Here is a 7,210-nt window from a genome sequence, read left to right on the forward strand (position 1 = left end):
GTCCGTATAACGCCTAAAGCGGAGGGGGGTCAATCCTAAGATCATGTTGCCACCCATGCTGGGTAAAAGTACCCCTCGCCGTAGCCTCCAATTGTGTACACACCTCCGTAAACAGGTCTCGATTCTCCACGCGTTGTAGAGAGGACCATAAACGAAGAGTCCTGGTACATCTATAGAGAACCTGCATCAGGAAGTACTTTTATCGTTAAAAACCTTATCATTTCTACATAGTCAAAGCGACCAAATAACGGCAAGCGCTCCCACCCTGAGAAAAGTTCTAAACCTGTGATCAATCCCGTGTAACCAGTTGCCAAATACATTAGCAACACTACAAGGAGGATACAAGCCAGAAGCTATTTGGATGACTGACCATATAGAACGAGCCAATTTGCATTGGAAGAATAAATGTTTTATTGTGTCATCATGGTGACAAAAGACACATTGCAGACTTCCATGCCAATTCCTCTTAATAAGGTTATCTTTAGTAAGAATGACTCCGCGACGAAGATACCATGCAAAGATTTTATTCTTAAGAGGTATCTTCATCTTCCAGATCTTCTTATTATTATCAACTGGCACATCAGACTGGATTAGCGCTCTATGCATGGAATCCACTGAGAATTTTCCATTCCCATGAAAGTTCCACCGAAATACATCAGACCCATGTGATAGGTGCACCATGGACAACCGCTGGAGCAGGATGTTCCACGATTGGAGTCTAGGTCCAATTAAATCTCTTCTGAACGTCACATTTGGCGGAAATGATTCCATTACCGTGGCGATAGTATCACCCTTGTGGCGCACAATGTTGTATAGAGCCGGATATTGTTCCCGGAGTGTGGCATTCCCTAGCCATCTGTCCTCCCAGAATCTAATTTCCGAGCCATCCTTAATTGAGAAGGATCCATAGCAGAAGAAATATTTCTTCGTAGCCATTAGACCCGCCCAAAAGTGGGAATCCCCAGGCTTCCAGTATACTTGGGATACCGCCTTGGAGCCCACATATTTCCTCCTTAGGAGGGTTTGCCATACACCTTCTTCCGTCAGAAATTTAAACAACCATTTGCCGAGGAGGGCCCTATTCTTAACCTCAAGGTCATGAATACCCAACACGCCTTGGTCTTTGGGACGGCAAACCACACTCCATTTGGCCAGTCGATATTTCTTTCTCTCGCTATCTCCTTGCCAAAAGAATCTTGATCGAAAATAATCCAATCTATGTAAAACTCCTTTCAGCAACTGGAAGAAGGAAATCATATATAGTACCATATTACTAAGTACTGAATTTATGAGGACCAATCTTCCACCTAGAGACAATAGTTTACCTTTCCAACTACTAAGTCTGTTCTGAAGTCTCTCCTCGACGTGTTTCCATTCAGCATTTGTGAGTCTCTGATAATGTATCGGTATCCACAAATATGTGATCGGAAACTGGCCCAACCCACATCCAAATAGTTCAGCGTACAGGTGGGCCTCGTCTTGAGCCTTGCCAAAGCAAAACAATTCACTTTTATGAAAATTGATCTTAAGACCCGAGAGTTGCTCAAATGCTGATAGAATTAGTTTCAGATTTGTCGCTTTCTCGAGGTCATGATCCATGAAGAGAATCGTATCATCGGCATATTGAAGTATAGAGAGACCACCATCAACTAGATGATTTACTACCCCTTCAATTTGGCCATCAACCTTGGCACGCTCAATCATGATCGCAAGCATATCCGCCACTATATTGAATAGCATGGGCGATACTGAGTCACCTTGTCGCAAACCCTTCTTCGTTTGGAAATAGTGTCCAATGTCATCATTGACCTTAATGGCAACACTACCTCCAGAAACGAAACTATGGATCATAGCACGCCACTCTGTAGAAAATCCTTTCATTCTGAGAGTCTGTTGAAGAAAGGGCCACTTGACTTTGTCATAAGCCTTTTCAAAGTCTATTTTGAGAACCACCCCATTCAACTTTTTTCTGTGTAATTCATGGACTGTTTCATGAAGGATAACAACACCATCAAGGATGTGTCTGCCTTGCATAAAAGCTGTCTGCGAAGGACAGACCACATGTTCAGCAACCGAATTTAGCCTAATAGTCGCAACCTTCGTGAATATTTTAAAACTAACATTAAGAAGGCAAATAGGTCTATATTGTTGTATCCTTTCAGCCTCATTAACCTTAGGTAATAAAATAATCTCACCGAAGTTTAAGCGAAACAATTCTAGTTGGCCAGCATGTAAGTCGCTAAACAAAAGTAGGAGATCCGGTTTGATGACTTCCCAAAAGTGCTGATAGAACTCAGCGGGAAAACCATCCGGACCCGGGGCTTTGTTGTGCTCCATTAGGAAAACCGTCTTTCTAACTTCCTCCTCAGAGTATGGGGCTGTTAGAAGGCTGTTTTCCTCATCAGAAACCTGGCGGATGTCATTTGTTCGGGACTCATCCATCAAGAAGTTTCCTTCCTCTGGGGCTCCGAACAAATTTTTATAATAATTAGTGATATAAGATTTAAGTTGCTCATGCCCCTCAATTGTGCCCTCATCCTGTTGTAGGGAATGAATAATTTTCTTCCGATGTCTGCCATTGGCGACTCCATGGAAATATCTAGTATTCGCGTCACCTTTCAGGATAAACTGAGAGTTAGAATGTTGATACCATTTCAGTTCCTCTTCACGCAGCATGCTAGCTATCTGTGCATTCGAATGACTCTTGATCTCGATTTCATGCTCAGATAGAGGTCTAACCTCTGCCAAAGCTTCTAATTCATCAATGATAGATGAAAGGCGAAGCTTCTCCTTTTCTGAGGATACCCACCGTATGCCTAGCTCAACCACCAAGGAATTTACGTAATGCACACATTTTGTTATTCCATTTGTGAATTGGGGTAGGCCCGGCCACCGGTTTCTCCCACACCTCCTTGACCATGTCATGGAAGCCATCCCGAAGCAACCACCCAAGTTCAAACTTGAACTTGCGTCTATGTTGTGGTCGTGGCAAACCCATAGTTAGGAGAATGGGTGCGTGGTCTGATATAGCCTCGATACGAGGTAGAGCACGAACAGACACCATAGGAAATTTAGATTCCCAGTCCGTATCCATTAGAACGCGATCTAGTTTCTCATATGTCGGTTCCGGAAGACTATTCACCCAAGTGAACTTTCTTCCAATCATGGAAACCTCTCGCAGATCTAGACTGTCGATGACAGCGTTGAAAAGGAAAGGCCAATGATCATCAAACCTGCCACGGCTTTTCTCATTTGGAAATCGAAGCAAATTGAATCACCACCAATAAGAATGGGATATGGATTATCTTTTGCCAGATTAACCAATTCATGGAGGAACTCGGCCTTGAACTCATCCTGGGCTGCACCATACACGGCGACGAGAGTCCATGTGAAGTTGTCGGCCTTGTTGCGAATATGGAGTTTAATATGAAACTCACCATCCGAACTAGCCAAAACATCCATAGTCCCTGTGTTTACGCCAAGTAAAATGCCCCAAAACGACCTCTAGGCGGTCGTGAAATCCAAGTGAAGTCTATCCCGCCAGAAAGACGGTTAAGCAGACTTACTGAGAAATCACGTCTCCCCGTTTCAGAGATAGCCAAAAAGTCTAAATTGTATTCCCTATTACATTCCGCAATGAATAGATGTTTAGCCAAGTCACCAAGACCTCTGCTATTAAAGAACATGCCATTCATGAGGAAACAATAGGAGATGTAGAAAACTTAGTCCTCTTTGAGGGTTTGCGGCCTTTTTTGGAACGGGAGGCCTTTGATTTACGTCCGGAAGCTGTAAGCTCAATCAATGAACTAAGTCCGGGTTCATCTAGGCCCACATCCGAAACCTGTCCAACTAAATGAGAGAGTAGCTAACCATCTGATGTGGCATGCAGCTCCTCCTCATCTAGATGTGAGACAAAAGACTTGCTAGAAACTCGTGGAGTAAGCTTTAAATGGTCGTATTCCACATGTCTCAAAGGGTTTGCCGAAATAGAAATATCCTTCTCATTACTTCCTAGGCTAACACCAACATTATTCAACTTAGAAACGATGGTTGTAGCAGAAAAAGATAAAAAGGATTTGGGTGACAACATAATACCTTGGCTATCTAGATTCTGCGCTTCTTTACGCCGCATAGCCTTGGCCAAGGAGTGCTCATCAGTATCCATCCTCCCGTCGTCGGCAACCTTATGTCGATTACTTCGGCGGGTAGGTGTCACACCCGATGAAGGTAGTCACACAAGATTCGTTGCCGGAGGAGGGGATGAGGGTGGAGTAGCAATCCCCTCCCCGACACTCTCAGATGGAGTCATGCGTGAAGACGCCGCTGTCGGTGAAGAAGGGGCCGCGGACGCCGAGTGTGCCGCTGTGGCCGCCAAGGGATCCGCCATGTCCTCGGTCGCGGGCTCCGAGGGGTCCGCAATGTCCATGGTAGTCGTCGACGAGGGAACCGCGGTCGCCGAGGAAACCACTACTTCAGTGGTAGCACTCGCCGAGTTGTCCAAAATGTCCACGGCCGCGATGGCCGCTGAGTCTGCCAAGTCACCCGAAGGAGCAAGTTGACCCAGCGTCAAATCGTCCATGCATGCATTACCATGCAGAACACCAACGTTGGTGTGTGCACCCCGAGCATGTAAGCCTGCTTGCAAGCTCACCATTAGCAGCGTGGGAGGTGGGAGAAACAACGCTCGCTAGCCCACGCTGTTGCACTTGAGTCATGTGAATATTAGCATTAGCCGAACTAGATGACTGCAGGTTGGAGGAGAGAGCAGCATGCTCAGGGGTATCCATGTCATCATCCTGCTCCTTTCCAGTGTTATCATCATCCGCATCATCACCTTTTCGCCTCCAAATAAACGGGACAAATTCCGGGTCTGATATGAAGTCTGTCGGTTCCCTCCTGAACGTGAAAGCATATCCCTTGAGTTTAACGATCACATCCGTGGAAAAGAAATGTCCCACATCATCTTTCTCCTTTGACAAAATATGAGTGGTAGTCATGGCTACTAGGATACGGACTATCCCACGACGTCTCAAGCTGATGAGATCAACGTCCAAGGTTTTGCCCATTAAAGTGCCAACTGCCCAGAGACCCCAAAAGTGACGAACTGTGTGAGGGACACCGTCGACATGAAGCCAAACCTGCTTGAGTTTCAACTTATGTCGGATGTCCTGAGATTTCCATGCAGAAATGGTGATCTGAGCATTAACTGAAGGCACATTCATTTGAATACCGTCAACTCTGTCCAAATCCTCAAAAGAGGGGAAGCTAACAAGGTAAGCATCCTCCCCATGCTGTATGGCCTCCCATTTCCACTGAGTCTGAACCGGACATCTCCTCGCAATCTGGCTCTCAATAATGCTAGCAGGCACCATCACACCGCTAACACGAACACAAGCGATAGGAGTCTGAGTCGGTGCCAAGTGCTCTTTCACAACACAGTCAGGTAACTGAGCAAAATACGTCTCTTCAGCTCCCACTCCCGAAACAAAAGCATGAGGCTTAGGGAGCTTAAGAACGGGACACCGCAGAGTTGGATGTGCAATTTTATCGCAAATGTAACAATAATGCTGAACCGGGCAATCCTTAGCCGCATGCGTTTCAACTGCACATTTCCAACAACGAACCCCTTTTTTGGTTTTTCCTTTGGTCGTAGGAGGACCCCCGTGGACATTAGGCATAGGAGTCATCGTAGAGGGTGCAGTGATGCTAGTTTCTTGTCCCTGTCCCTGCGGCTGTTGCAATGGCAACTGTGACTGCTGGTGCATCTGCGTTTGCGATCTAGACTGCTGTGACTGCATGTGATGTTGCGATACATACTGGTTCGAAACCTGTTGGTGAGTAGTCACATATTGCTGTGGATATTGAAAGCCCTGTTGCACCTTACCTCCAAGGAGCTGCTGCTGAGATTGCCATTTCTTTTTCTTCTTGTGCTTCTGAGCAGCGCCCTGGTATCCCTTTGTGAAACCTGCTTGCTGTTGCTGAATTGGAGCACCACTAGCAGGTTGGAATTGAATGGAACGAGCCGCCCTGCAACCGGAGCAATGTACGTGGGAGTAAGTCCAGACTGCACTGCGTAATGCATCCCTTGACCTTGCATCTGGTACTGCACCCCACCGTATGCATACGCGGGAGCCGGCCCTCGCTGAAGTTGAGGAGGAACTGTGGAGCCTGCATTGCCGATCCCAGCAGCAGGTTGACGTGAGGACACGGGATCCAATCCCACGAAAGACACGCGAACGAGCGTTGCCGGTGTCTGCCACCCGCGGACGAGGGGGTCTGCGGCGACGGGGGCGCGCCCGCCATCGCCTGCGGCAGGGACGCGGCGACCACCGAGTAGGAGCGGCCCGACTTGGCGCAGTTCGAGCCGGTGAGAGATGGTACCGGCGGTGGGATGGCACCGGGCGGCAAGCTGGCTGTTGCCGCTGAAGTCAATGGTGTGACGGCTGCAGGCGACGAAGGTGAGGGCGGCAGCACAGACGAAGATGAATCTGCGATGACGTTTGAGGCCACCGGCTTAGGTTTGCCCGGCCACAGAGCCCACATGCGATGACGCAGCCAGGCCCACGAGTACTCCTGGCCCGAGGCATGCACCGCATGCAAGTCTGGCCCGCTCGGCGTAGATGACGCACATTGAACTTCCTGAGAAAGCGCATCCGTAACTGCCCTTGATCTCCGGTGCCGGCGATCCAAACCGGCCAGGCACAGACACCATCTTGGCCGAGGCAATGAACTGCCCTAGCACAGGCGGCGGAGTGATCCGGCGTGGTGGAAGAGGTCCCCTCCAATTGCCCATGCGAGGACCGCGCGATACGTAAATACCAGTCGGCGACGAAGGCGCCTTCCGAACAGGTAATCCGGTCGCCGTCGAGCCAACCGGTGATGGGACTGCTCCCGGCCCGGCGAACCCTCCACCACAGAAATCTCTTGATCCCTGCAAGATGAAGGCTCCATGCCTGCGTTAGCCGTCGGCGTCGCCGGCGACGAAGATGTTCGTCTTTCCCAGAAGCGAGACGCCGGAGTTGGGAATCCGGCATCTACCCAGAGCTGCTGAACAATCTCCGCCTCGGTCCTCTTTCTCCTTGTCCTACCCACCGGAGTCCACCCTGAATTCTCCTCCTCCTGATCCAGAACGTTGAGCGCCATCTGAACACCAACGGCCGGAGGACTCTCTTCGTCTGATGAACCGCTCTCTGAGCCCAGACATGAGTAG

The sequence above is a fragment of the Aegilops tauschii genome, chromosome 7 (assembly GCF_002575655.3).
Source record: "Aegilops tauschii subsp. strangulata cultivar AL8/78 chromosome 7, Aet v6.0, whole genome shotgun sequence".
NCBI lineage: Eukaryota > Viridiplantae > Streptophyta > Magnoliopsida > Poales > Poaceae > Aegilops > Aegilops tauschii.